This window comes from Panthera pardus, unplaced genomic scaffold, assembly GCF_024362965.1.
Source record: "Panthera pardus isolate Hobbes unplaced genomic scaffold, ASM2436296v1 HiC_scaffold_317, whole genome shotgun sequence".
Lineage (NCBI taxonomy): Eukaryota > Metazoa > Chordata > Mammalia > Carnivora > Felidae > Panthera > Panthera pardus.
Window position 1 is genome coordinate 1 of NW_026526896.1, and position 5,942 is coordinate 5,942.

Below are 5,942 nucleotides of genomic sequence, written 5' to 3' on the forward strand. Positions count from 1 at the left end.
GAGGCCACCAACAAGAACACAGAGGAGGAGCCTAACCTCAGAAGCCCATCAGGAGGCAGGTGACAGATCAACACAGAACACCAGATACACAAGGCCAACACCAGCCAAACCCTAGAGTTTCGTTGGCAACTAGGGTCCCAACCCTCCCATGATATGTGGGCAAGCACTACAAAGGGTTCAGAGCTAGTGCAAAAAAAGAAAGCCAAGAAGTTCCTATAATATCCCCTAGGAAATGAATTCAAGGGGAATAAAGCTTTCCCAGGTGTATTAGGCTCCTTGGGCTGTAGTAAAAGTTACCTTGAACCGGGTGGCAATTTCTCAAAAAACAAAAATTTATTGTCTCAAAGTTCGGGAGGCTAGAAGTTGGAAATAGAGGTGTCAGCAGAGTTTGTTCCTTCTAGAGACACTAAGGAAGGACCTGTTCCATGTCTTTCTCCTAACTTCTGGTAGCCTTGGTATGTGGCAGCACAAAACCAATGTACACAAGCATTATCTACCTGTGTATGTCTCTGCATCAAAACTTCTACTTAAATTTTTTTAAGGTTTACTTATTTTTGAGAGACAGAGAGAGTGTGAGCAGGGGAGGGGCAGAGAGAGAGGGAGACACAATATCCGAAGGAGGCTCCAGACTCTGAGCTGTCAAGTGCAGAGCCCGACAAGGAGCTCAAACACACAAAATGTGAGATCATGAGTTGAGCTGCAATTGGACGCTTAGCAAACTGAGCCACCGAGGCGCCCATCAAAATTTATACTTTTTAAAAGAGCATCAGTCATATTGGATTAGAGGCCCTACTACTCAATTTTAATAAATTACATCTGCAACGACCCTGTTTCAAAATAAGTTCCCATTCTAGCAGAGAGGGTATACCTCACTGGTAGAACATTTAACGGCAAAATAAGTTCACATTCTGAAAAATTAAGGGTTAGGACATCACCATACTAATTTTGGGGGAACACAATAAGTCCATTCTACTAGGTAATCCAAAATATAGCCTCAAAGATTATGGTTCAGATAGCATTAACCATAGTAACAGATACAATTAATTTTTAGCAGAATATGCCTTTTTTTCTCTTGGGAGGCAATCCACATGGTGGTAAGAGTCCAGTCTCTGGCACCAGACTGCCTGGGCGTCTGTCCTAGCTTTTCCACTTATAGTTTTCACTCTCTGGCCTTGTTACTTTACCTGGATAATGGGAATGATACTAAAATCTAGGCTCATAAACATTAAGAGTTAAAACATGTGTCTTAAACACTCGGACAAGAATGTGAGGCAAATCTCCTCCTGAACCCGATACTCATTGTCACTTGCAGATCATTCTCCTCCCCTCTTCCCTAAAAAACACCAAACTTTAACCATCCTGTCATCAGACTCTGCTAAATTCTACCTTTCCCTGTAGTCATTGACTAACTCCAAGTCAGTATCCCTCTTTTCTTGCAGACTACAGCTCCTGGATGAATGTTTCCTCTCCAAGCCATGAAGAGGATGGTTCTTTCCTTCCCTCTATCTCCTGTTTATCTTTCCTCTTCAGTTCTTCTTCCTTTCCTGGCCCTGAAGTGTTTCAGTTCTCAGGTTCCCTTCTCTGCCTTGTGTTTACTTCACACTACACTCTCCCTGAATAATCTCGTTCTGGCTTCAACTATGACCTTTAACAATGTCTTCCAAATCTCTACCTCTAGCTTCTAACTCTCTCCCAAGTTTTCAATACAAATTTCTAAGACTACTGAAAATTCCATGAGTATCTTATTTTTAGTGTGTCCAAAATCAAACATTAAACATTATTTCCCTTACTACCCTTGAAATCCCTTCCTAAAAAGTAAATACTTCAACTACATCTCTTCTCTCCATGCTTTGCAACTGTGCATCTCCATTGCTAGGATTGCTTTAATGTAAATTTAATCCAGCAAATATGTAGCAAGCATCCACTACAGTGTCACACTCTATCCATTTAAGTCCCAAACCTGTACTGGCTGCCTCTCGCATACTGGCTCTCTTTTGTCTTCACATTTCCCTCTAATGACAGCCCTGGTTCTCTGTGCTCCTTCTCAGTAAAACTCTTCCATAAAGTCATCTGCACAGTTTTTCTCTTCCTCCTTCACTCACTCCATGGGGACCATTTGAACTCCTGGGAGTGGTGAAGGGGTAAAGATGCACTAGGGAAAGAGGAAGCACATGGGCCACATGAGGATAGCCTCAGGGTTACAGAGTCCCAGGCCTTCAGAGTAAGCAGGTTACAGTGACATTTCCTCATTGTACAGATGGGGAAACTGAGGCCCTTGGAGGAAATGGACTTGCTCTATGTCCCACAGTGATGGGACGGCATAGCTAAAGCTGAAACATGCTCATTTCCCTAGTTCTTAGATATATACCATGCTACATTCAATTATTATAGTGAATTCCTTTATGGTTTTCATGGTTTTTGCCCCACAGTAATAACATGATATATTATATGTAAAAGAATGTAAACGGTCCACATTTATGTGGAACAAAATATAAAAGCATATCATGGACCTCTTACAGTCCCACATGCTCTATTCCTCTCCCCAGCGGTACCCGCTGTCAATGATGATAATGATAAAAAGAATCACACTCTAATGAACTGCCTCTGGAGAGTTTGCTGCACTTTCTCAGGCTCATTTGCCCTGGAGGTGAACTTGCCTTGGGCCAGCCCCTCTCAGGCTGCAAGCTCACTCTGCCAGACCCACCACTTGGCTCCCTTTTATTGCTCATGGAAGTTTCTTTGGGTTATTTTGTCCTAAGAGACCTGAGTATGTCCCAGCAAGACTCCTCAGTTTAGAAATGACCTTTCCTCCACGCCCAATGATCTTGATATCTCTCTCCCTCTCCCTTCCCCTCACCTCTCTGTTTCTAAATGATAACCATAGCCCTGTGGTAATCCAAGGTAGGTGCCTGGGACCAAATTCTCACATCTCCTTCTCTCCCTTACTCACCCACATTTACTCTGTCACCAAGTTCTGTCCATTCAGCTTCCAGCAGTCTTCCAAACCCACCAACTTCTATCTCCATGGCTACACCATAAGTCCAAGATGCCAGTATCTTTAGCTTAAACTACTGACTGCATTCACCTCCTATTTGGTCCTCTTGTGACCTTTCTTTCCCGTTCCATCTTTCTTTCCCAAAGCAGCTAGAGAGATCCTTTAAAAAGTAAATACAAACCTGTCACATCCCTCTCTTAAAATATGCCAGGCTGGGTCTTCATATCTCTCTTGGAAATGAATCTTGACCTCTTCTCATGGCCTTCTGCCTCACTGACCCAAGTGCCTATCTGACCTCACCTCATGCTGATCCCTTACTCACTCTGCTCCAACCACTCAGATCTCCCAGTTCTAGGGACTCATCAAGCTCTCATGTGCTATTCCTTCTTTTGGGAGTGTTCTTCCTCTCCAGATGCCCAACACCTCCCCATCATTCAGGTCTCCATCTAATACCATTGCCTCCGCAGATGATGTAGGAAGATTTATTTGGTCATAAGTCTCCCTTCCCTCCCTGTCCTTGCCATGGTTCACTGTAGGTAGAAAATACTTACATGCCCCACTCCTTTGGGCTTTGATCCATGACTTGCATTGGCCAATGAAATGTGAACGGAGATGAGGTATACCATGTCCAGCGAGAGGCTTCAATGTGATTGCGTCATTTAGCTTGCCATAGTCTACCCCTGTCCTAAACCATCAGGAGACCCTGCCTTACTCAGGTAGCCACTGTTCCTTCCATTTGGGTCCCAGAATGAGAAGACAAATGGAGCAGACCTGAAGCTATGTCCATAAACTGATGCACACCACAACCAACCCAAAGGCCTGTGCATGAGAAAGAAATGTTATAAACCACTGAGGTGTGGTGACTGAAGTATTCCAGCAAATGCTGATGCATGCCTTGGGGTAGAAGCACTTACTAAAAACTAGAAAATGAGGTGAAGGTGTAGATAGATGAACAGTGAAACACCCAGCTCCATTTCCCACCCAGCTCCCAGACCACTGGTAATAAGGTGAATATCTCCCAGGCAAAAGATGAAAAAAAAATTTCTCCATTGAGAAAAAAAACAAAAAACCCTAGGTCAAGAGAAGAGACCTTCAGACACTACCATGAGTAAATCCACCATAGGAAACCCAGTTCACCTACTTCTGACTCCACAACCATGGCCTCCAGTGAGTAAGTCTCTCTGACCCCTGTACACACAGAGCTTCTAATCAGTTCCAATCCATTAAGGGCCTTACCCTTTTATATGTATATATATATATATATATATATATATATATATATATATACATACATACCAACTCTTCATTTTGAAGTGAGTAAGAAGTGAATATTCATCAAAAGAGACTCCTCTGCCTTTGCAAAAGGGGGCTATAGTGTGAAGCTTGGGGCCTACCCAGACACACCTCCCTGGGGTGCTTCTGCATTGCTCCATGGCTACTGCCTCTCCATGCCACTGCCATATTTACCAAGGATAACTCACTATGTTCCCAACCACTCACTCCTTGTTTGGGTTTCTTCTGCACCCATTTTCCAAAAAGTAATCAGGGGGTCATTCTAAAATGCTTATCTCAAGGGGCACCTGGATGGCTCAGTTGGTTGAGCATCTGACTCTTAACTTCAGCTCAGGTCATGATCTCATGGTTTGTGGGATCAAGCCTCATGTCCGCCACCCCGTGTCAGGCTCCCCACTGTCAGCACGGAGCTTGCTTGGGATTCTCTCCCTCCCTCCCTCTCTCTGTCTGTCCCCTGCTCATGCTCTCTATATTTAAATAAATAAGAAAAATTAAAAAAAAATAAACTGCCTATCTGATCACGTCACTGCTTGGCTCAGAACACTCCAATGGCTACCTGACTCCTGTCCATGGCCTATGAGGTCCTTGCCTAGTCCTCCCAGTGCAGCTCCCACTCATGTCCCTTTCAGTGGTTCTACTCCAGGCAAGGGGCTTAGGCCTTTTTATATCTTGAAAACGCCTGCCTCAGAGGTTAAACCCTTGTTGTTCCTTTGCGTTCCCGGGCTTTTCCCCAGTACTCCCAAAATTTGGGCTCCTTTTCATCCTCTCATCTTCTTAAAGTGGCTTTTTAAACCACCCTGCATACAGTAATTCTTCTTCAATGCTTACTTTTCATCCTTTTGTTTTCATATTGACCATGATTTGCAATTATATAGATTTTCCCCTTGATTTATTGTCCATTCCCCTCATTGACTGTAAGGACCACTGGAGCAGGCCTCATTATGACATTCAGTTTGGAATCGCCAGCATCTGGTGCAAGTCTTGGACCAGAGAAGGCCTTCCAGAAATGGCTCTGAATGAAAGAGGAAGGTGGTATCAGTGTTAAGGGGGAAAGTGCTTGATGTAAGTACTCACTAGAGGGCAAACCACCATGTCTCTATGTGTGTGGTTGGGGGGAAATGGGGCAGGTTTATGCACAAATGAAATCAGAGTGTTTCTCTGCCCCACTGTCACCTTCTCTGCCTTCTCTCTGGAGCGTTTCTCTCCCCTGGCCACATCCCTGAGTTCCTGGGCTAAGGGCTGCAGCAAAGGCAGAGAGACTGGAGAAAGGGGAGATGACTGGGTCCTGTGTATGCAGAGCAAAGATCTTGGAGAAAGCGGGAGCCCAAAGGGGCTGGAGAGAAAGAAGCAAAGGAGTAGAAAACTGTGTCCATCTGGGGAAGGAGAAGGAACCGTTCCTACAAATGGCAGGGGCTGCATGGAGGAGGCCCCTAGGCCCAGCTAGCTTCTCCCCACCCCTCCACCCAACAGTCCCAGCACCCCTGAGCCCCCACGATGGAAAAGGTGCACTTGGGCCCTCTTTGGGCCCATGTTTGGCAACATGAAAGGGGAGCCTAGGCCCTGGGCAAGGCTGCACTGGATGGACTCTGTGGGACAGTGCCCTCTGAACTAGGGTGTTGCGAATGCCACCACTGCTCCTCTGTACTTGAATGAC